We start from the raw sequence: 26,373 nt of genomic DNA, 5'->3' as shown, positions 1-26,373 counted from the left end.
TCTTTGATGAACTTTGAAACGCCAACCAAAAATGCTGAGATAAAAAACCCCGTGACCATGCACAAATTTGAGATCGGCTTGGCGGTAAAACAAATTTAGGTCACTTAGACATGCGCAAGCTGTAGGTTAACATTGTAGCAGTCAAATAACGCGATGCATAGAATCAAACATGTTTAGGCTAATATTTTATGGGAAGGGAACTGGTATGTTGCAGATCTGTAGCGGTATGCATTTAAGGGATATTAGAGTTCTATTAGGCAGAAAAACATTTCCAATGGTGATAAACAACACGCATATGGAAAAGCTGTAGGCAATGTAAGGTTTATTAAATAAAATGGGAGTTATCTTCCATAAACTTTATGGTATATGTCTTTTTTATTTTTAAATAAATAGAATCTCGTGTAACGTTTTACAGAGTGTGGTCTAGTAGAAGTGATTTTTTTTTCTAGAAATTGGAAAGAGCGTAAAGTAATACTTTCCGTTAACTGAAAATCACTTAAAATTTTAAAGAATCAAGAGAATTGTATCTTTCACCAATGTTGAAAATTTCGTCCACCTAACTGAAACGATGGTCAAGACATCGGTATTGTAATATCGTAAATAATAAAGTAACAATTCCGGTTATCGGAGGTCACTCAAAAATAAAATCTCACATTAAATTGCACTATGTTTTCCCGATATAGGGAAGTGTAAAACATCGAGATTTGTAAAAAAAAAATCTCGATTTCTATTTCAGCACGAATACAATACTTCCTCTAAACTTCGAATACGAGAAAGTATTTCAGCACTGTAAAGGTGCGTCAAACAGCCGAAAAGCTTTAAAATAAATATATAATGTACTGGTTACCTTTACAGGCAGGGGGGTTAGGGGGGGTCATAACCCCCCCCCCCCCCCCCCATAGACCCCTCTGTATAGATATATAAAGTATGAGAAGGTGTAAATCGAAAGTTAGAGGGGGGGGGGGGTGCAAATCGAAAGTTTGGGGTGGGGGGGTAAAATAATAAGTGTAATATAAACATCGTTTATTAAGCTTAAATGGTGCCTCAATCAATATTGTGAAATAAGAACAGCTTAATGTTTAGTTGAAAAGGTATGCTTATTTCTGCCAATGTATTTGCTGCATTTTGTACGATAAAATTGAAAACAAAAGTAAACTTAGTTAATATTGATTTAATTTACAGGTATAATGTACAATCATCAAATTATTATCGAATAAATGCTACTGAAAAAAATTGTATACGTACGTTTTTCCCTTTCAGACACAAAAGCTGGCTTGCATACAATATCTTTTTCTATATGAACAAGTGACCCCCGTTAACATAGAACAGACGCTTATTTTTCGTGATGATCTAGTTTGTTGTTTTACCTTTACTACAGTGTTACACGCTACATAGTTACTGAAAACGACAGAAAGTAAAGCGATTTTTTTTATAAAATGACTAGTCGCCAATTATTGTTATATCTCTTTTTTCAGTCTCTACTTTGTTGTGGATGGATAGCACTGTAGTCACGTGAAAATAAAAAAATACCTCAACATTAACCTTTCTAGTTTATTGTTAAATTAAAAACAATCAATTTCATTAGCAAGATTTTCTGTTAGAAACCATGTATATATGGCTCTCTTTTAATTATGTTAATGTTTTAAGACTTTTATTATTTATTATTAATAGAAAATGTACCATTTTTCTTTTTTGAAGTTTTTTTTTGGTGTAAGATTCTTAATTGCTCTTAGTATTGCGTTAGATGTACTCGTAAGTTTGTGTTACATTAATGTGATCAAACGAAGTCTAGAATGAGTCATGGCTAACATTTCCTGTGTAACGTAAGCGTTAGTCACGAGCATAGTTTACTTCAATATTTATTAATGCTACACACCAGTTTTTGTTCGTTGTTGGCGTGTTTTTAAAAGAAGGTGGTTTTAATGTGGTGAAAAGTTGTATATTTAGTCAGGAAAATAATGTTACATGAAAATATATTCACTTCAAATTATTACATACAATTTTAATGTTTTAATTACTAATACTTAAGGCTACACTAATTCAATGTCACTTAAAAATAATCGACCTTTTAATATTTTCTACACCTTTGTAACTTAAATATTAACAAAAAGTGGATATTAATGTAGGAAAAGCTGTATAAAAAGTATAGACGAAAGATGAAGGTGGATATAACAGTATTCTTTGTTCCGTTATGTGTCTGTATTCAAGGTAAGTTGTATTTGTAAAAGTTGTATTCAAAATGTAAATGAGTTGACACAGCATACGAGACATTAAAATGCTCAGATTCTTTAGCACAAACTATATAATTATACACATTTAAATCATTCCACCACTACAACATTAATTTTTCATGAATATTTTTTTTGAAACAATAATATTTCATGCGTTTGCTTTGTAGGTTGCAGCAGTTCAGTCATAAGTTTAAATGCTCCAGACAACTCTAATTGTGCAGGTGTGATACAGGTCAATACTAAAGTAAAGTTTACTGCAGTTGTAGATTTTACTTCGTGGCATAGCAGCTGGTCAAAGTCTGTGATATTTGAATATAGACCTGCAGATGCTGTTGGATTTTTACTTGTAAGAATGATTAGCCTTAAGTTTGATGTTTGAATGTGATCAGTTTGGTTGGACATATGGCAAAAGTTGTATGCTATTGTAATGTAATAAGGTAAAACACAGCATGTGTTAAGCATTGTTGCTTGTTCTGTTATCTTCTTAACGGGATTAAAAGATGAGGAGTAGACACACACAGATTGTTCTTAACCATGACAATGGATTACAGTACTAAGATAATCCATGAAATGTAACAAAAACAAAACAAACGTCCGAATTACTTTAGAATGATGTCCCAAAACATACGTGAGAAAACATTAATCAACAGGACATGGGTACTGAGAGATGTCAGATAAATGAATTGCCTTGTTATACTAAATATTTTAACGTTAAGTTTTCAGCTATACCCTTTTCATATTTAAGTAAGTTGTTTTTCTAATTAATTTCAACAGCTTTGTGTGGTCAACGTCCAAGATACTCCATGTAACTACACAAATCAACAGATGTGCTACTGCTCTCACAACACACGAGAAATATATCATATAGTGATCAACGTCTCACTGTATGAGAAGAACAGTGAAGCAGAAATTCATGCCTATGTAAAACACACAAACAGTCAAAGATATTTTAGTGAAGTACAAAGATATCCAACATTTTACAGTCAGTAATTATTCTATCGTGTATCCTCTTTGTTTACCAAAATATCTTTTAAAAAATCTTAATTAATTTCATTATGTATTTAGTATTTACATATGCTGCATACAATTGCTTTTCTGCCTGTTTGGTTTCAGTGCCAGTCTGGTGACATACAAGATTGAGTCCATCTTTATTTCTGTTTTCGTTTCAATAGAAGATCAACATGGTCTACCTTTTCATTCTATCCTATATTTCATACACTCTCGTTGGTCCTTAACAGTTATATTGAAGTCTATAAGTCAGTATGCACTGATTAAGCTAGATAAAGCGGCTCTATTTCGACCTATACCGGCATTGTTATTGGCATATTCCCCATTCATGTGGCTGTCATACAATATCAATCAAATCAATAGGAAGAACAATCTATAATTTATCTATGCTTTTCATTGGGTTTGAGTATTTTAAAAAAAAACTGCACCGAGTGTTAAATGGACTTTCTTTTTTATTGTAAAGTTTACATAAATAATTAATTCTCCAATAATTTTAAACAAGCAGTACCTATTACCCAACCACAATGTTTTATAGTATGATATGTTTGATCGAATACAATATGTAATCAAATTAAATGTTAACAATGCACAAATGAAAATGAAAACAAAGTAACAATAAAAAAATCACCGAGGTTATTTGAACATTTTTAAACATAATAAAATTCAAATTTTACTAAAAAAGTTAATTATAAAAACAAATAAATCCTTGTATCGTATTATTTATTCCAGTATACCTTAAATACACGGTATTTTTGTCAAAGACAACTTTTATACCTATCATTCATTCAGTTCTCCAACACAAAGTGGTCTATTATCATTTGCCACATTGGAGACACAGCATTGAGTTCTAATAAAAATCTGCATCATTATTCAAGTCATTACATGGAAACACTATAATCCATCCTTTCCCACTTCAGATCTATCAGCTCTAACCTACACAATCAATGGCCGCAGTCTGAATCAAAGTTCGAATGTTTTTGAACTAAAGACCAACGAGAGTACAATCACGTTCTGTTGCCGAGATTTGCCGTCACCTTGTAGAGCAAACATTAAACACCAACAAGAACTTGTGGCTTCTGGTGAACCTTGTGCTGTCTACAACATCAGCTCTACACATCAAGAGGGGAGTTTCAATCTCACTTTGGCTTACGATATTTGTAAACTAACAATGGAGATCAACGTTTTGTTTTTAGGTGGTAAGTAACATGTAATTGAAAGTTAAATATTCGTTTAAGTAGTTATAGATGTCAGCATGACAGAAACAATGAGAGCCAAGCGTGCACTTTATATTAGTTTGTTATAACAAGTATTGAGATACAGGACAGCGTGATTGAATGGGAGAGCTTACGACAGCTTACCCGAAAGTTTCGAGTTTGAATCCCGGTTTCGAGTCTATGGGATGGGTACCTAACTTTACTTCATCTACCCCTTGAGTCTTGGTCACATACGGGAAAGACGATAATTGGGGTGGATTCCATGTGGCGATGAAGTGGTCAACCCCGGAAACAATATTGTTTACGGGAGTTTTACTAGTTTCGATAAAACGTTAGAATAATATACAAAGGGAATCATACAATGATTTATGTGATGAGAGGTGTAGTAATGCATAAAAGACACACACACATACACCACACACACACACAGAGAGACAGATATACATTGCTTTATATATATATATATATATATATATATATATATATATATATATATATATATATACCCAATTGGTGTGCCACCTCCTATAAATTTTGCTGTTGGTGTCATCCCCCCCCATCCTGCCTTGGTAATAGATTTAAAGTATTCACATTTAATACTAACGTTATGTATCTCTAGTCGGTTATTAATACAGCTGGGTTGTTTTCTCTACAGCTTGCATGCTTAGTTCGGGGTGCCGCCCCCCCCCCTTTGGATCGTCAATTTGTACTTAAAATACTTTTAGCTCTAGTTAACCATTAATTGAACATGCAAACATATATTTATTCTAGATATTTAGCTACATTTTTTCTTGGTGTCACCCCCTAAATTGTGTCAAACGGCGCGATCCGCTCCCCACGCCCACGCCCCCGCCTCGCGACGCCTCTGATTGGTGTACTTGCTAATATGTAGCTGGTATCAATCTAACCTCTCACTATTGCACTTCCATATATCTAAAATATATTTTTAATGTTTTTAAAATTCCCAGATATTGTATTGTATTTCAAAATAAAAATACAAAAACGATAAACGAGTAGTAATATTAAAATTTCATTGGATTTTTGTGTTATAAAAATACCTTATGATAGCTTGAATAAGCTGATTTACAGTTCATAATCTAAATAGTTCAAATATGCTGATACTTTACATGTGTTTTTTTTTTTTTTAAGGGTACACATCTACAAAACGGATTAGTTTAGTCCTGATAACAAGCGTTATAGCAAGTGTTGTAGGTTTGGCTATCACCATAGCCGTAGGTTATAATTACAGAGGTAAAGATTTGCAGTTCTTATTACCAAATGTATTATTAACCTACCAAAGTTACAAACGTTATGCGTTTTTATAGGCCTATTGTAACGTAATTATAATTAAAAAAGGAAATAATTTAACTTGATTAGACCACGTACATTTCAATTAAATATTTTAAAATATTTTCTTTTTAAACTGAGGAGTTTTAAGCGAACCGAATTAGTATCACATAAATGTGTAGTGAAAATACAAATAGCAATTCATTCAATTCTATCTGGTTCTAGGTAAATTATGTCGTCATTTTGCACTTGATGAACCGTCCCGTTCAACACAGAATATAGCAGTAGATACTTTAAACATCAATACGTCTCTAAAAACACAGTACTCAAGGATAGAAGCAGATGAACATATGTATGAAACCATCATAGATAGTCAGCCATCAACAGTGGAACTACAACCCACACACTCCATAGACGATGGTTACATAGTAATAATAGACGATGAAGACTAGGATAGCCAACATCACCTGGCGCTGTCCAGGATACGGCTGCAGCGTACATTTTTAAATCAAGAGTCCTACACGTCAAACCCCAACACGTTCAGCCCCAAAGGACAGAACCACGACGACAAGGAAAACATTTACACCCCCTCCATTGATCCCAAAACAGACTAAGACGGACAAGGTGTTAAAAGCAGTGTAAGTGACCTTACACTTATAAACCTCAATATTCAAAGGACAAGCTACAAAGACAAGTATTTAAGACAATTAATCGACAAACATAGACCTGACTTCATTCTATTACAAGAAACTAACTTTAAAAATAAATTCACAGCAGACAAGTTCACTCACAACTTCGGACTAACCCAAGCACACCACAGCTATAGTTCACTTATCACGGTAGCGGTTCAACAATTTTTAACACATCAAACAAGTTCAACATAACAGACACGCACGACGACTCTGATGGAAAATTAGCAATAGTTACAATCGAGGGACAAGTGGGAAAACTAAGCTTAGTCAACGTACATGGACCACATAGACCCAAAGACAGTAAATTTTATGAAAAACAGGAAAAAATATTAACAAACATATACAATCAACATGACATTATTTTGGCCGGGGATTAGACATTGTAGGACCAAAAGACATCATTCGAAACCGCTTAGTAGCAGACAACAAAGTGAAAATCAACAAATTAGAACATTTATTCCCTGACAACTTTAAACAACGGACAAACACAAAATAAACAAAAACACAACACATACTTGAAATTCAATAATTCACTATTACTAGACGAGCGCTACATCAAAACTATAAAAGACATAATCCAATTTTACATACAGCCAGCATCAAAATCAAACAAAATTCAACATTCGGAAGGTTTAAAATAGAACATTTAGCGGGTATCAATTCAATATGCCTGTAGCATTAATAGCGTTAGGGCCCACATAGAAACTAAACTAGAAAAAAAATAAGCATACTAAAAAGAAAAAAACAACAAAGAGCAAAAAAGCGCAATAGAAACGGAACTTTCTATCATACAAGAGTACAAATATAGAGGAGCACCAATCAGAAGTAGAATAGAACACATGCACTCGACACACCCCACACACTACATCTTAATTTTAGAACAGAGCTTTCAGAGGGTAAAAAAATCACACATCTCATAGATAACAATAACCAAGAGACGACTGACCAGGAAAAAAATCAACACAAGTTCGATGAGACAAACACAGACATACAAGACAAATACCTTAAGTTATTTAAACCCTTACACGACAGCGACAAAATTTCACCCACTAGCTCACTACCATATAGGCATTCAGCTTAACAAACTTACAAAATTAATAATACAACGCCACATTACATAGGACAAAACACAAACCTTTTTACACAGAATGCTTATAAATATTATAAAACAACGAATAACGTGTACACGAAAATAGCAAAACATTCACAAAAAGTTAGTACAAAAACTTTCAACCTTATTATAAACTTAATCCAATTGTGTAGGAAATACGCTTTAACAGACACTACAGACATCTTTAGAAACCTTCACCTTAAAACCATCACACCCAAAGCCAGGGAAATAACTTACAGACTCATCTACAATTCAACACCCCTAGTAAAACAACAGAAACCCTATTGCCCACTATGCAGACAAAACACACAAGAAACCGAAACGCACATATATTTAGAAAGCCCCACCATACAAAATATGAAAAAGACGCTATAAACCAAAATAACGACAAGAAACGAGTCCTTCAATATCGACATAGTTATAACCCTAAACAAAATCCCTAAACAAAGAGACAGGACGGACCTAGAACAAAAAGCAAGGACGGTAGCTATCTTTAGACAGACTATTTGGAACAGTAGAATAAGAGCAAAAAACGACAAGGTACAGTTCACTGGACTTGATTTATTGTAGACGACTGGACAAGACAGCACTCAAGCAAACACCATAATTAGCAACCCCAAAACGTAAGGAACATGTGCTACTGCTTTGGTCGCCTGGCCTGCCCCATTCTAACCCACACATCCCCTTTCATCACACCCTCCCCACCCCCAATCCCCAGGATCCCCATATCATATTGCCCTCATAACTGCATCCCCTCGTCCTCATGACCCCACCCATGTGTTGAAATACTATACTATATAGACCTACTGCTGATGACGTATTACCAAAATAAATAAAGATAAATGTTATTCATACGATTTATATATGTACTACAAACACCTCTTATTAATCACTTACTCTTAAATTCCTTTTTTAAACCCAGAAAATTACACGCACTTTTATTTTTTTCCTAGTTAAAATTTATATATCTCAAACATCAAAGCACACTGATTAGTCCCCTTAACAATTTCTTTTTCTCAGATTTCACGGGTCTTCACTACCATTCACTTATTTTAATCAAACCCTTTATAATTGTTTATCCTTTGATTTTTGTATATATCAAACTTAGCTCCATCACGTATTTGCAATTATGTAAATAATTATTACCTTACAACTTGTATGTAAAATTTGTTGCTGTAAAATTCTTGATTGATTCTACAGACTAAGAAATTCACAAACATGTTGTTGTAATTTGTTTTATTGAAAATATAAGTGTTAAAATTTAAAAACAAAAGAAAGAAAGAAAGAAAGAAAGAAAGAAAGAAAGAAAGAAAGAAAGAAAGAAAGAAAGAAAGAAAGAAAGAAAGAAAGAAAGAAAGAAAGAAAGAAAGAAAGAAAGGAAGAAAGAAAGAAAGACATGTCCATGACGCACTGTTTCAGCTTAGTATATAACGTACTAAACAGTGTTAAATAGCGTTCCAATGACAACCAACAGTATATTTCTTGGCATATGTTAACCTAAATGGTGTTATAATTTTATAACAAAAAATAGAAGAGTAGGCCTATATGCAAATACAGTAAACAAACGAAGACGGGCAATTGTTTTGTTTATCTAGAAACAAGATGGCTACCTAGCCCACGTGGTTAGTTGCAACTTATCGTGAATTATTTGTATTTATTGTACTCTAATATGATTGGGCAAGCATACCAATTGAATCGCTTCCCATTCTTTATTTTTACACGCATGACCTTATAAGGAGTTTGATATCAATTTTTACTTTGTAGAAAACAAAGTTTATCTCTTTTATTTGTGGAACAAACAAAAAAAGTCACTACACCAAAGGGTACAAAAGTGCTTGGCCGATAGATTGATGTGTAATTTATGGTGTCTCGCAGGCAATAAAAGATATAATACCCGCTCCAAGATAGCCGCTGTCCGCGTAGTAGTGTAATAACTTGCCGGGGGGAGGTGGAGGTACCATGTTGCACATAGCAATTACAGGAAGACCGTAGGCTGTAGAAGTCCAAAATGTTCGGGTTAGATAGATAAAAGGTGCTTGTACCAAATTAAGAAATAAAAAAATTTATGAGGTAAAAGTCACTTTTATCGAAAACAAGTGTATCATTATCCTTGAATGTTGCATCTACATAGTTGTTTCATAGTAATGGAATAGCTTAAATTAGGCTATAATAAAATTAAAAATAATATTTAGCATTGAATAACACGTATTTATTTAATAAGTATTTTCACCGGCACCCCGTCAAAAGAGCGCACGACAAAAGAGCGCCGACATAAGAGCGCAGACAAAAGAGCGCCGACATAAGAGCGCCGACATAAGAGCGCACTAATTTCCCGACAAAAGAGCGCCGACATAAGAGCGCAAACTAAAAATCGAAAAACCATATTTAATAAATAAAAACAAGAAAATTAACTCAGATCAGAAGGCATTGTTTGGTGTTAACTCTTTATTGTTTCATTAAAAAAACTAATTGTTTAGTTTCTTTAACTAAAAAACTGGTACAATTATTCAAAACGCAATCTAATAACACATACAAAGATTTTAAATGATAGGCCTAAAGTGAGAATATAAACTGAAATGAAATGTAACAAAATGAAAATAAGTTCAAATTAATAAAACGTTTCTTTATAGTTGCATTTATATTGCTAAGTTGTAGGCTATACCCCATTGTCTGGTTGTCGTTTGAAGAGGTTCAGGAATTGTTATCTCTGCAACGTTCTGTGAATTTGGGTATGGCAGCTGCGTTTTCTCTGTCTTTCAATTGCACGTTGTGAAGCGACGTATGTCGGCAAATGAGGTGCTCCTTCCATCGAAATTCCTTCTCTGGCTTGTTGTATAATCTGCCTTGGTTCCCCCCCCCCCCTTCCACTGCCCGTGTTCGTATAGCCGAAACAACTTTCGCTGCTTCAATTTTACCCGGATCAAGATCGTGATTGTGTTCTGATGATGACAGAACAACATCGTTCAGCATTTTTATCCGTCCTCGTCAGCCATCTTTCTTGCAGCATCTCCATGTCGTACTCACATCAGCATTTGCTCTGTCCTGTCTATATCTGTAGCCTTCGCTTTCTCTGATTCGATCTTCTCCATGTTACTTGGGTTAGAAATATTTTCAAACTGCATTCATAACATATTAACCATCATATATAAATAAAAACATTATTTTCTCGCCGATTGTTTAATTAAAACAAGTGTTAACCATGTCATATTCGTTTAGCGTACAACATGTGTTTTTTAATTGACTGCGCTCTTATGTCGGCGCTCTTTTGTCTGCGCTCTTTTGTCAGCGCTCTTATGTCGGCGCTCTTTTGTCTGCGCTCTTATGTCGGCGCTCTTATGTCGGCGCTCTTTTGTCTGCGCTCTTATGTCGGCGCTCTTTTGTCGTGCGCTCTTTTGACGGGTCACCATTTTCACCAAAAGGTATTTTCCTTGCTCACTAAGATGACAGTTCGTTAGAGACCCAGGCAAGTGGCATAGGTTTAACACACAACCTGTCAGTGTTAATTTTCTGGTTTTATTTTCCTACATAAAAAGTGCACAGTGAGAATTCACAATGCACACGAATGTTTCTAATGCATTATTATTATCATTTTGGAGTTAGCTTTAATAATTTAGTCGTTTGTTATTCACATGAGGTTCGAGGTTAGAAAATATTGTAGTAAAAAATCTATGTAAAAAACACGTATTAGCTTGATTTCTTTTTAGATGGGGGGGGGGTATCTTGCTTTTTTCAATGACGATCTGTTACAGTGGGGAGGTGAAAAGTTGGAAAATAAAAATCGTCAAACAATCGTGACGTCGTTTCTGAATATCCTCTTAACCCTTTGACGGAGTGGTCTAGCGGTAGAGAGCTGGACAGCTAACCCGTCTTCAGTTCGAATCCGGTTCAAGTCGTTGACCGTCCTTGAGTCCACTCAACTCTGATGGGTACCCAACTCACGTTAGGGAAAGTAAAGGCGGCTGGACATAGTGTTGACCTCACAATTTATTCATATGCCGAGGTCACAGAAACAAGGGAACTCTACTTCACTTGCCCTATAGACCGTCAGGTTTGAAAGGGAATTATTTTTTACTTAACCCTCAGTTATCCAAATTATAATGGGTGGTCTAGTGTACATATTCTGTTTGGTAGTGTTGCTGTCTATTATATTTTTTTTCCAAAAATTTGTTTATAACGGGCTGGTAAGGTGTCCCGTAATAAGAAGATCGAACAGTTCATTCTTTGTTTAAAAATGGGCTTCATATTGCTGATGGTGTAGGTTTAAATTTAGGGTTTTAGAGTTTATTCTGGTAAAGCTTATGGATAAGTTAGATCTACGTGTAACATTATATGAATCTTGATCAATTATTCACCAAACAATGCATACATATGTATGCCAGTATCAGTCTTTTGTTGAATAGTCTTTCATCCTATCCTCGCAAACTCACTAAATGAACCAATTCAAACACCGAGTTTGCTGGTGTTTTTTTTTTTAAATAATCCTTACAAGGCAATATTTTAACAAAACCTCCATAATTGTCGTTTTGCTTTTATAATTGTTGCTTACATTCATTAATTGATTTTTTATTTCACATAAAGTAGGATTAGTAATCTCTCTCTCTTATTTATATATATATAAATATATATATATATATATATATATATATATATATATATATATATATATATATATATATATATATAGTTTTCCAAGCCGTCCGCGCCCAGGGAGAGACTTCCAAAATCTATAGCCATGACGGACTGACACACCACCAACCCGCTTTTATTATAGATTGCGATTCCCCTTCCGAACACGATGGTCCATGGGGCAAGTGTAAAAGAGTTCACATGTTTCTGTGACCACGGGACATGATGGGATAGTGTGGTCAGCGCTATTTTCAGCCTCCTTTACTGTCCCATACGTGAGTTAAAGGTACCCTTCAGAGCTAGGTGGACTGGTTCTGCCGAATGTTTGATCACGGTTAGCTGTATTCCTGCCTTTGCGATGAACTATCAAGGGGAAAAATAACAATATCATTTACCCAGTCTCTTAATCAGTACATTACTTTAGTTATACTTATCATTAGAAATATAAATTCCTTTTGAAGAGATCTAAATATTTTACCAAAAAATTAACATTTTCTTTTGTGAAATAGTATGGTCCGTGGAAAGTTTACAACACCACAATTGATAACAGCGTTGTTGTTGTCTGTCGACAAGGTCAAAGCCGAATCAATCTATTAAGTAACTATGATATAAACAGATTGTTGTGGCGTTAGGTGGCGTGACTAAAATAGAATTTAATTTGTCAACCATAGGTCACATTTCGACGATAACAAATTGTTTTGTAACCAATGCAGTAGGCAGATGGACTAACCATTACGAAATATAACAAAATTGGCGATTCCCTAATAGAATACTTTGACCTTGAAAGAACTTGTTGACTACACCAGATGTACAGCTGTGTGTCTGATGTGTATATAAGCAGTGCTACATGTGGGTAAGTGCGCTGAAACTCCGAGAGAACGTCGTGACAGAAGGCCAGTGAAAGATGTACAGAACGGCTGTGTACAGAGATCGTGTGAAGACGAAGACAAAAAGGTAATAGCTAAACACGTGTTTGGCCTTGGCCATGGTGGCCCATAACTGCAGCTAAGATACAGCGTGTTTGATTGATGATTGATTGTGATTGACCTGTGACATGGAGGTCTGTTGAAATTCGCCTAATTCTTTGAACAGTGATTATTCGTGAAGCAATAGAGTGTTGCAATCTCGAATCTGCAGTCAGAGTGTGATTCTCTATATGAATCGGATATGTCAGTTCCAAACGAGGTGTCCACGGCCTAGAGGCAGAATTCCTGTCGTGGAAGAATACTTACATAACAGGTGGTTAGACAACTCTGTCGAATTTGGGTGCTGCGAAAAGGGGACGCACAAATCTTATTTACAACGTCACACATCTGTCACATTTTGTGTTGTCGGCAGGATGGAATCAAGACACTAAACATGAACAACAACAACAACAATAAAGAAGAAATATTTATATCACTTGGTCACACAAACACACACATACACACACACACACACACACACACATATATATATATATATATATATATATATATATATATATATATATATATATATATATATATATATATATATATATATATATATATATAAATTTAACTTACTTGCCAAAGAGCTATTAACTATTAAATCAAAGCATGTAGCACCATTATACCACGTTTATTACAAGATATACAATCAATGTTGTTATGCAGCAAGTATAGGAGGCTAATTAACCTCTTTTTTAAAAGACTAAAAAATATTTTTTTTTTAAATAATTATGTTATGAATATATACACGAGTGGTATAAGAATATCAAGCCAGTCTAATGTTTATAACAAAAAGTAATGAGGAGCAGAAGCTATATACACACACTGTGCTATTTTAGTAAAAACAAATCTTACAAAACTAAAAGCCGCCTTACTATCTTACAGGACAACTCTCGTAACATCTCACGAAATAAGAAATTAGCGGACATTCTGTCATAATTTTCAAAGTCAAATCCTAGATAGCTTTCTCCAAAATTCAAGGTTATTTTACATTGGTTTATTACACTTCGTACTTAATGTCATACTTTAAAACAACAAACATCACTTTAACACATTCACCCCAATGTGAGAATTATAAATTGTATCTTCATTACATCAAAGCCCAATACTAATTGCTAAAATAAAAAATGTAGTTTGTTTTTATCATTTGCTTTATGAAAACAATCTGTTATATTTATTTAGTATTACAAATTAATTTGTGTAGTTGACTTACTCATGTATTTAGACAGCCTCATTTTCAAATTAGGGTCTAGCAAACTTTCCTTATCTTTTATTACAGACTTCACGTACCAATCATGGAAGTTTTGGTAACTTTGTTTCAGCGACTTATTTAATTTTATTGTACATCTTTTCGTTGATTTAGGTACAAAATAAATGTATCTCAAACATTCAATTACATGTGTGACGTCTTCTTGTACGTCGGTGTTTAACTTAAGATGCTTATTGTTATTTTCTTTTGCTCTGACCGTTCTTGAATCGTCCAACTCTTCGTTATATATTTTTTCTTGATAATTGTCCCACAACATTACAAGATAATCAACAAGTTCTTTATTTTCGGCATTCATTTGTTGCGACTCATCTGAGATTATTTCCAACAGTAAACACATTTCTTTTAATATTTCTTCGAGTTCGCTGTTTTGAATAAGATGTTCCTTATTTGTACGCAGCAGATGACTCGTGCATGTTTGCTTTATTTGACTCACAAGTGTCATCAACGGTTTAACTCCATCTGTGTGAAACTGTATATTATATGTAATAAGCCTCTCAACGCATATTTTCATAATTTTTTGATAATCAGGGTCCGATTCATTTACTCTTTTTGTTTTGTTTTCACATATTTTAACGGAAAAAACATAATTCATGTCCAAACAAAAATAGTCATGTAACATGCCAATTATCAAACTACAATCCTTAGTTTTGTCAGGAGTGAATGCAACAACTATAGCATTAAATCCCTCGTGAGTTAAAGTCAAGCAAGATTTCATGTCTTCAATAAATTTGTTGTTGTTCTTTGTATCATACACAGGCCCGTCCACAAGTTTGATAACTTGATCGTTACGTTTAGTGTAGTGTATCTGTATTTTATCGTCGTCTGGTAGGGAAAAGATGGGGAAATCACCTAGCCTTGGGATTGGGTTTTCAAATATTATTTCTTTATTGTTTTTGTCTACAATTTGATTCATGTCTACTTTTAATAGTCCTATCGAGTCCACTCTCACAAACGTATACTCTCTTTGAAGTATTGATCTCTTTAAAAGTTCCTTGTTACTACAACGTGTACCAATAAGTAGTATGGTAGTCGTAACTTCGTGGGAATTTTTAGAGAAAACAGTCCTGTAATACAGTGTTCGATAGTTTAGTATTTTTATTATTACAACGGAGCTACTGCATACACTACTTACTAAATACATAACCCTATATTATTCTTCAAACTATATAATTTTACATCTATGTTAAAGATAAAGCGTTTAAGTTTAAAAGTTCTAAATTCCATGAGAGTAAAATCTTGTTTTATTTTGTTTGTATTGACTGGTCTCCACTTCCTCCAGACACAGTTATAAAATCAAACACATTTTGTTTTAATGGGCAGAAATAAACTTATACCACAGATAAAAACAAATTACAATAAAAGGAAACAATGAAACATTACGCTTGGTCCGTTGAAGATTCGTCTGTTTCTGTCGTTGTTTCTGTTACTGGGGCTCCGACAGAAGATTCTCCGATAGGAACCTGGCGAGTACTCTCATTGAATGTGGTCCTAGCACCAATATATGTACTTTTTTAGTTATGGGCTAAATTGTAAGCTTATTATCCAATAACTATTTTCAAAGTTTCAAAGTTTCTCCTAATCTCTCTCTTTCTCTCTCTCTCTCCTCTCTCTTTATATATATATATATATATATATATATATATATATATATATATATATATATATATATATATATATATATATATATATATATATATATATATATATATGTTACGGTCAAAGCCTGAAGTATGCGCGCACTGGCCGGGACGTGCTGGCCAAAGGTCCGAAGCGCTTAAACTTTACAGCGTATTTTGTACATTGGCCGGCCAATGCGCGGACTGGCCGGGATGTCCTGTCCAATGGTCTATCTACACTAAGTTTTGATCGCGTTTTTATTATTCTGGGTGCTGTTTTATTGTGAGTAACGTATTGTTTGGCTCTTGTTTGTATAGCATACTATATGCAATGCGACATGGACCAAAAGGACCATCAGATCAAGAGATAGACATACCAGATGGCTGCCAAAATTAATAATCCCAATCCTAATGGAAAAGAATTTGTGGCCTGAACTTAAACTAGTTCACAAAAAAACCAAGGCATAGCCAATGCCAATGTTCAGTAGAGCTTGCCAACCAAGATTTTTAAAAACATGATGATGACATGGATGTAGACAGATGAATCAGCTCTTATGAAAAACCGTAATTTTCATCAAGGAATCCAACAATTGCCATACGAAGTCTTGTTTGGATGCAAATCAAAAGTGGGACTTAGTACTTCAAATCTACTAAGAGAGGCTCTCGATAAGTTAGCTACTGAGGAAGATCTTGAGAACATTGAACAAGAATTGGAGGTTGCCATAAATGCAACGACATCCTCAGCTAACACATCTATTGCAGTGGCGCAACGTCCAGACCAGCTGCGTGACAATAATAAGGCCAACAAATTATGTGAAGTTTGTGAAAAATATTGTATTGCAGCTCATTCTTGTGGATCCTGTGGCAACGATGTCAATGCAATATACGGAATAGCCAATGAAGCAGACGAAGGGTATGGAGGGAACAGTACTCGCAGAATATGTCACGATAAACAAGGAACCATGGAAACAGGTCAGCAGCTCATACTACCTTGCAAACTCAAGGTGCTAACAAAATTTAAACAAGCTGAAGTGAAAGATACTAGTAGCATCCGTATTCCAGATGTTGACAGAGGTCGCGGTAATCCCCGAGGCATCATTGCAGTTGGCATGATGTATTTAAACAACTATAAGCTAGAAATGAGTTTTCAATTCTTCACGAAAAACTGCTCTCATTGTCACCCGTTGGCACTGAGGAAAATCACTACGAACCATCGCATCTTCACAATCACTGACCGGCGGCCAAGACTACATTTACTGCAATTCTTACGGTATAAAAAAAAACAAAATCTGCTCATGATCTTCTAATTCGGACTTTGTCCTTAGCCAGATGATCTTCTATATATATATATATATATATATATATATATATATATATATATATATATATATATATATATATATATATATATGTATATATATATATATATATATATATATATATATATATATATATATATATATATATATATTATATTAACACTAGCGTACCCGACCCCCGCGCGTTGCCGCGGGGATAGAAGAAAGTTTGACGAAATATATTAGAAGGATATCACCAACGCGTTACCAATCATATGTTCTTAGACGCGTGACCTTCTTTTCTAAAAATGAGTTATTTAAATGTAAACAATCCTGCGCTTGGATCATAAATATAAGGGCATGGGTTTACCTACACTACCGCATGAAAACCTTGAGTGTACAATAATCACTGACCGAAATAATATGGAACAGAATTTGTTATTTAACACGTAATTAAATTATTTGACGCGTTTTAAACATCAGTGTGACTGATGCAATATGTTAGCGTTACTAATGGTCGATTCTTAGATGAATGGTGTCAAACCAAAATCGACTTTTATTTTTATATATCGTATATAGAGAAAAAACAAATCGCGCCCTGCCGGGGCGCCACCCTTGCGAATTTGAAAATGTTTTAGCGCAGAAACCTCTCCAGGAACAAATTCAACTTCTTCCCAAAGTTTCATGCCTATCGGATGAATGGTGTCACTGCAATTCACTTTTATTATTTTTATATACCATATATATAGGAAAATCGCACCCTCCCGTGGCGTCGCCCTTGCGAAATTAAATTTTTTTACAGAACCCATCCCTAGAGTGTTATAATGATCTCCCAAAGTCTCATGGCTATCGGATGAACGATGTCAAAGCAAAATCAACTTTTTATTTTTATAAACCGTATATAGAGAAAAACAAATCGCGCCCTGCCGGGGTGCCACCCCTGCGAATTTGAATTTTTTTTGCAGAAACCTCCCCAGGAATATTCTCAACTACTTCCCAAAGTTTCACGGCGATGTGATAAGAGGTGTAGTAATGCATAAAAGACAAACAAACAAACAAACAAACATACATTGCCTTTTATATATATAGATAGATATATTAACATATATATATATATATATATATATATATATATATATATATATGTATCATTATATATATTGATTTTATAGAATACAAAAATATACAGCTTTAATCATAAGATTGAAATAGAATGTGAGAAAAAAAAACTTTTGTCAAATACTCTGGTTGAAGTAAAGGACGTGCAGCATCAATACATTTTTCCGTTAATTCTGTTTGTGGAGCTTCTGGTGAAAATTCTCCTATAGTAGACTGGCAATCAGGTTTACAAAATGTGTTCCTAGTTTTATATTATAATCAAATTAAATTAGTTAATTACTTGTTATTTTTTAATTATTTGATCAAATACTTTTCATTTTTCCGACTCTTGTTTTTCCTCTCTGAATATGTATGTATATATGTATATATATATATATATATATATATATATATATATATATATATATATATATATATATATATATATATATATATATGTATATGTATATATATATATAATTTAATATAGTTTATAGCAATAGCTAATGATATTGAATGTGACTGCTTACCAAAACAATACACACCCACGTCTAAGGAGTTGTCCGTGCACTATCAAATACAGTTAGAATTTTTAAAAACAGTTATTTTTTATTACGATTTTTTTTACAAGTTTTTACCATATTAAGGAGATACGCTCCTTATAAAATCACCAGATTTGTGATTTTTTTTGTCAAGACGGGTTTCTTGCACTTTTTGGATACTTTGTCCATTTTTTGTATTACTAAAAAAATAGACTTAATGGAAAAAAGGGATGTTTAAAATACCATTTTTATAACCCTGTTAATTAAATAATAATAATTTTTCTCTCAATATTACAAGCTCCTTACGAAACCTTTTCTATCCGTCATCAGCAATTTGATTGCTATAAGTGCATAAATAATAAGTCTTAGTATTTTAAAAAAGTACCAAAAAATTCAAAATGTCTGAGGTTCTTTTAGGTTTCGATTATACCCAAAATTGTTTTAAACCCTTTTTGCTGTTTAATACTTCCTTTCATGTGCCAAAAATGGTAATAGTATTCAAAATGATTTAGATCTTAAATGGTAAAAAAATACAAAAAGTAGCAAAAAATGTTGCATATCCCCTTATCTTTATTATATCCAATTCCTTATACTATATTATAATAAAAAAATTAGATTTTAATAAATAAATAATTAACGTAATAATAGATTGAATATATTTTATTTTACTTGTTAAAAATATAATTTGTCTTACTTCTTTTTATATAAACAAGGTATAGTACAATTAGCACAACGGCTATCACCAACAGCACGCTTGTAATCACCAATAGCGCAACAAGGGTTGTCTCAGTGCTGTTTTCACATTCTATCGTAACAGGAAGATTAAATGTGTATTTCATATATATATATATATATATATATATATATATATATATATATATATATATATATATATATATATATATATATATATATATATATATATATGTATATATATATATATATATATATATATATATATATATATATATATATATATATATATATATCAATTACAAGCTACTAGACATCGGTTAAATTTTAAATGTTATGAATTTTTTTTATGCTTCCATTGAAAAGGAATTATACGTACTTTTTTCACGTTTAGAAACGATAAGTGGCTTGCATTCAATTTCTAGCTCTTAAAATGTAAAAAAAAAAATTGGTCAGAACTTAATATTACTACTACTTTAATGGATTATAAATATATCATGTTTGATTTTCCTACTAAAATTTTATTTGACATTGTAATTATATTCAGGACATCTATTCAAATATAAAATATAAAATATTTATATTGTAAAAAAATTCTATTTTCGTTTAACCCCCGCCCCCCTTGAGACGATCCTGGCTACGCCACTGTATATAATCAATCTTACAAATAATACACAATCTAATTGTAATTACTTATCTAACTCTTACCTCTAGATTCTTGTCTGCTAGTGACGTAAGTGTTATGTTTATTGTCTATTTTACTGTTGTTAACAAACCAATCAAATTGTAAAACTTTTTTATCCAAACTCTTACAGCTGCAATTTATTATTTCCGTGTTTATGCTGCATTGTTTCATCACAAGAATAGTGGGTACTAAAGTGAAGTGAAATATTAAGAAAAATGCATTTTGATTTTGTTTTTTTACTAATGTCTGCTTGTTATATTTAGACATTATTTAAAGTATGGTATCTACATTTTCTATTTCATTTTACAATTTAAAGAATACAATGGAATCTGATAATAAATTATTGGAATAGACATTGATTAAGTATAATAAATGCATACAGTTTATATGCAAATTGAGGACCTTAGGGCAGGGGTCGGCAACCTGCGGCTCGCGAGCCGCATGCGGCTCTTTTGATGTTGAGATACGGCTCTTCAGCTCTATGAACAAATATTAACATTTGTTTATTTTATTTTCAAAACTCATAAAAATATTGTTCTGCAACACTCTGTAATGAACGCTAGCTATTCTATTAGAATATTTAGTTACGCCATATTTCAATGTACTTCCTATTAACTTGTCTATCCCTAATTGCAACATTCAACTTCATTGTGGAGATCACAAAGAAGCTAAACGAGCTAAAGGTAAGACTGCATGGAAAGGAAAACGCGGCCTATGCCTTGCTTGAAGAAGATAATTGTTTCGAAAAAAAAAATAACTTCATTTTGTTGAAGAGCCGGAGAGCGGTAAATTACTTTATTTCGAAAAATCTGAAAAATAATATCACGATAAAACCAAAGCTACTATTAACATAATCACTTCAGCATTACTATAAACAAAATAAAGGATGGGTTCACTGCGATATTGAGCAATTAAAAAATGCAAGTACTCTGACATTCATAGTAGATTCTCTCAATACAAAAATAAATGAGATTAACTGTGAGCTATTTGGAATTGATGCTGGTTCGCTTAAATTAAATTACTAGATTTGAAAACCAAACAATTTGTGGAGCGGTAAGTTCACAGATCTCAAGAGCAAGTTAGATGATTTGGAGGTCCAGTAAAACATGCACGTTTCGCTGTACAACTTGACATCTCTAACAGAAATGCCGCGAGTTGAGGCCCTACTATGTGAAGCATGGAATAGTCTTGCAGGATGCTACAGTAAAGTGAAGAAGTTGGCATTTGGAGTGCTGAAACTGAAAACACGTTATGAGCCAGGTTTAAACAAGCTTTCAAAAGGCATGCAAGGCGAAACTGCTGTAAATAGTATTGAATAATTACAGTTATATACTTTAATTACTGATGTTATTATTCTAGCAGAGCTAGATAAAATACTTCAATACATTTTCTGCGAAACATGTGTATTTTTTATTTCAATAAATATTATTTCATACTTAAAGCTGTATATATATATATATATATATATATATATATATATATATATATATATATATATATATATATATATATATATATATATATGTATATATATATATATATATATTCCTAATCAAATATCATAATATTGAAATAAAAATGTTAGTGGCTCTTTAAAAACAGTTTTTGGCTCTTCCGTCCCAAAAGGTTGCCGACCCCTGCCTTAGGGTAATCTATAACTATATTCATCAAAAACAATGTTTGTCTGTGTGTCTGTTTGTCTTTTATGCATGACCACACCTATCATCCGAACGCCATGAAACTTTAGGAAGAATACTCCTGGGGAGGTTTCTGCGAAAACTCGCAGGGGTGGCGCTCCGGCAAGGCGCGATCTGATTATTCTGGCTATTGCTCGACCAGAAGTGACCGAGCTCTCTTGTGAGCAACATGTCTCTACGATCGTTTTTAAAAAAACTAAACACTAAAGACACGATGGGCAACAATAATCGATTACTATTTCGAATCCGGCGCGACCTCCGGTGTCCCTGCAGGCTGTGATTTGGCACCCGTCAGCGCAATGGAGACTACGTCTGCTTTAAACAGTGCGATAGATCATGGATAAGATGTGGCGTTATGGTCGCTCACTAAATTGACTCAGGCGCGTTCGCCGGCTCCAGTGTAGGATGTGATTTGTCACCCTAGGTTATCTCATTAGCACTATAGCGCCAACATTCGCTTTAAATAGTGTGACAGACAATGCATAATATAGGGTTTTGAAGACGTTCACTAAACGTAATCAGGCACACTGACAGGATGCAATTTAGCGCCCTGCGCTATCCTTTTGAGCATTATGGCGTATACGTAAGTTTTATGAAGCACCCTACGATATTGTCAAGGCTGCCAACTACATTTGATGATTAAACCAAGCCAGGTGCCGTGATTAGCGCCCCTGAGGAAGTGTTCGTTGTGAACCGTGCTTTGACTAAACTGAATTAGGCGCGTTCGCCAAAGGCCCAGTAGGGTGCGATTTTTATTTATCCCTTGACCGCTATGGTTAATATTTTCGTTTTAAGAGTACGATAGAATATGTATAAGTATATTAGTCGTTCACTAAACTGAATCATGAGCATACAATTTAACCCGGGCTATCCTCGAACTCTCTTTTCAAATTCCGTGGCACGCGTGTAGGAGTGCTACTATACTATGCGGTAAAACTGCAAACGACGCAGCCTCCGAGGCCACGGCAGTTGTGTGACCCGAAGCGCCGCGGGCTTCCCTGTGTGCGCTATGGCGCCTAATTTCATCATTAAAAAGGCTATACAAGAAAGACACGATGGGCAACAATAATCATTTACTATATTGTACCAGGTGTGTCCGTCGGTGCCCAGACAGGTTGCGATTTTGGCGCACCAGGCTATTCCGTGAGCGCTATGGCGCATACGTTCGTTTTAAATAGTGCGATAGAATATAGATAAGATGTAGTATTATAATCGTTGAATAAATCGAATCAGGCGTGTCCACCGGCGCCCTGGCAGGGTGCAATTTAGAGCCCCGGGCTATCATGAGAGTACTATGGCTCCTACGTTATTCTTAAGAAGCATCCTACTATATTGACACGTTGGTACACACCATTCTATGATTAAACCGAAATAGGGCCGTACTTGACGCCTCCTGCGGTAATGTAACCGGGGGCTCCCGAGAGCGACCCTCTACGTCTCTGACACCTGGGCGGTCGTTGAACTGTATTCTACCTCACTATTACAGAGAATAGTTATCGTACACTTAAGATTTTCATATCAGGCACGCTTGTCTAAAATTATTTTAAAACTTTGCCGAATCAATAATTTGCAAACTAATAAAAAACATAATATGATGTTCATCTAAACCATTAAACCAAGATTATTTACAATCAGCAGTTCACTGAAAAAAAAAGGTACAGTGTGCTCAATTAAGAAAGTGGTTTAGATTATAACAAACATACAGGTACTATACAAATAATTGTATATGCAAACACTACCTGAATATAATGTTGCTGAAGCATTGATGCCGATATTTCTATTGCCATTGAAAGCTATTATGTTTGGGTAAATGAAGAATTGAAATAAATCTATTTTTAAATGTAATTGTTGATGAGTGAACTGTGTGCTGCATGTCGCGTTATAATAAACTGTATCTTCTGGGAGTCTGTCCTTAGTGCATGAAATGGGTCCAAACTGTGTATTGTTCATGTTGACAATCATCTGTGAAAAAATGTTTACAGTTATTATGAGCTGATCTTTCGTATAATGTAGGAATATTTGTATAAGATTTTTATTAACATTTTGCTTAGTTTGGGTGAATCTAAACAAATACATTTGAAGTATGAATTATGAAGGATTTTGTGTACTCTATTTCTTTTTACTACTGCTTATGTCTGACGCTTCTGTCTACTGCCTCTATGGTCTTAGGTGCTTTGACCATAGGGGATTTGACCACAGGGGCTTTGTTTATAGCGGGGCTTTGACCACAGATGGGCTTTGGCCATAGGGGGTTTGACCACAGCGGGGCTTTGACAACAGCGGAGCTTTGACCACTGGGGGGGGGGGGGTTCAACCAAAATATATAGATTTAAAAAAATCGAAATTAGAAATTGTTATTTGATTAAAATTTATGATACAATTCATACGATTTTATACATGTTTACTGAGAATCCATTAATTGAAATTAACATGTACTAAAAAAAGTCTATAACGATATTTTAGTCTCCACATTATGGCTGGTGCCAGGCCTCAGAGATTTATTTTAAGTTTAAATGAAACACAAATAATGAGACATAAAATGTTTCACAAATAAAGAATGTAGATGTACATGAAAATACATAGCATACATTAAGGATAAATAAAATTCATAAAAAACGTTTTAATAACAAGCTTTTATGTAATAATGCACTAAAAAGTAGAAAATAAATTATAGACTTCTATTTAAATAACTATAAAGAAAAGCGTGGGTGTCTTCCTTAACATTAGTAAAGGTATCCAATAGATACTATAGTGACCCACGCTTTTCTTTATAGTTATTTAAATAGTAGTCTATAATTTATTATCTACTTTTTAGTGCATTATTACATAAAAGCTTGTTATAAAAACGTTTTTTTATGCAAAAATGTTTCAGTACTTTACATGTTTTATTTACAATAGAGTTAAATGACTAAAAACCATTGTACACCTACTAAACGTGATGGCGCGCCTACTGAACGTGATGGAGCAGCTATTAAACGTGATGACGAGTGTGGTGTGGTTGGATAGACATGCCTACTAATTCGGTCCAAATTTTAATTAATTCATAAAAAATTAATTAGGCAACCAATGAAGTCAAATTTAGTTTCATATTGCATTGTCTTCATGTCTTGACCCACGTGCCAAATATGAATCGTATCGGTCAAGTAGAAGTGTCCGAATTTTCATAATAATTTAAGGAAGCTACTATTTGTCTGTATCGTCGTCCCTATACTTGTGTCGCCTGTTTGGTCGAATAATGGTCCTTGTTGTGTTTGAGGCTAACGGTCAGTCCCATTCGCGGTTCAAAGGTCACGCCAGCCCGCGTCTTTCGTGCATAGGTTGTGATTGTGCTCTGCCATGAAAGCTTTATTTTTGTAGAGCTGATTGGCAGAATCGGTTACACGTCTGACTTGATGCATGGAAGGCGAGGCGATTCGGTGCCGTGAGGAGTGGTAGGTTCGGAACCCGTCGGGTCTGTCTGTTCTGTCTTAACTTGGACTATATTCTGTACCTTTGTCTACCCTTGGCGTTGAAATAACACTTTCTGTTTACATTGCTATTTCAGTCACAACGCCTGCTTCCACCCCTCACCACCGAATTTTCACTCCGGCGATTCTATCTAGACTGACGACTGATGACAGAGGAAGCGAGTTAAATAAAAGCTTGTAAAAAGCATGCGAGCAGCATAGTCAAAGAAGTAATACTTTTATGGTTAACGTAATGACATATGTGCTATAGCACGCAAATATATCATTACATCTGTTTGACCATATGTCTGAACAGCACGTTGTAATTTTTTGTGCATCATTCTGTATAGTTTATCAGCTGGGTAGCTAGCACATGAGACACCTTGCAAGAAAGTTGTCTTTTGACGTGTGCAGTCCATCTGTAAACCTTCAATGAAACGCTACATTGTTAGGTGACCACACTGGAGGGGAGAATGTTATTTGTTCGTACTACACTATCGCCAATCGTGTATATTTGATTCCAATTTTTCAAATTAATCCGCACCATGTAAGACAAAGCGCTTGTTATCAAACGCCCGCATTGTACCCACCTGTGATCAAAGACCCTGTGCTGAGAAAAAAATATATGGTCAAACCCCCTATGGTCAAAGCCCCGTTATGTTCAAAGCCCCGCTGTGGCCCAAGCCCCTATGGTCAAAGCCCCTCTGTGGTCAAACCACCTATGGTCAAAGCATCTGTTGTCAAAGGTCCGCGCACCGCCTGTGTGTTCTGCCTTTCATGCTTTAGTCTAATTGATTTGTTTACAGCTTTGTCTACTGCATTTGTCAAATGCTTTTATTTACTGACTTTAAAATGTATAATTTTATTAAAATATTGCAAATTTTTAAG

Source organism: Physella acuta, unplaced genomic scaffold (genome assembly GCF_028476545.2).
Source record: "Physella acuta isolate Inbredline_101_S28 unplaced genomic scaffold, ASM2847654v3 ptg000276l, whole genome shotgun sequence".
Lineage (NCBI taxonomy): Eukaryota > Metazoa > Mollusca > Gastropoda > Physidae > Physella > Physella acuta.
This window is presented reverse-complemented; position numbering follows the sequence as displayed.